Source organism: Orycteropus afer, unplaced genomic scaffold (assembly GCF_000298275.1).
Source record: "Orycteropus afer afer isolate SDZICR_OR568_19922 unplaced genomic scaffold, OryAfe1.0 scaffold01411, whole genome shotgun sequence".
NCBI lineage: Eukaryota > Metazoa > Chordata > Mammalia > Tubulidentata > Orycteropodidae > Orycteropus > Orycteropus afer.
The window spans coordinates 92,335-93,054 of NW_006922998.1; positions in this window are offsets into that span (position 1 = coordinate 92,335).

Sequence of the window (720 nt, forward strand, 5' to 3'; positions counted from 1 at the left end):
GCTGACCTTCTGGTTAGCAACCCATATAATGTATCTCTTGAAACCATTCACTGAACATCACTATCCACAATTATATTTGCAATTCAACTGAAGCCTGCAGAATAAAGGTGAATATCATAGAACCTGATGGAGGGCTTAGAGATGACTCAAAATTTAATAGGACCAAGGCAAAGCTTGACTAAGGATAGAGAGCACAAGATGTCTGCATTGGCTCCAAGAAGTATATATGAGAGTACCTAGTAGGATGGTTAACACATAGGATATGACCAAGGTGTGAAATTTGTGGGAAGACAAGAAGATAAGGGAAATCAATTTAACTTATATGCTCAGATCTGTCACAACCCTTGATGTTTGTGAACTCTGGCCATAGCCATTGGAGCCCCAAACTCTTACGGTTTGGTGAAGATGAAGAAATGCACATGAACATCATACTTCACATATAAACACTGACCCTCTCCTGTCCCCAAATCTCCTTACGTGTTAGTCCCTCTTATCTCATCTTTGTTTCAAACTTCCCTCATATCTGACTGTTCTTTGACCATAATCCGGGACATGAGTCCTCCTGATTCTTAAATATTTTTATGTGGAATACAATGTTATCACATGGAATGTGTAATCTCTTAGCAGTGGGTCAAACACTTCTGCTTCCGTTTCACTCACAGCCACTGTTAAATGGTGAGGTAAGTTGAGAAAAGATGGAGGTTAGAGCAATAACAGTAA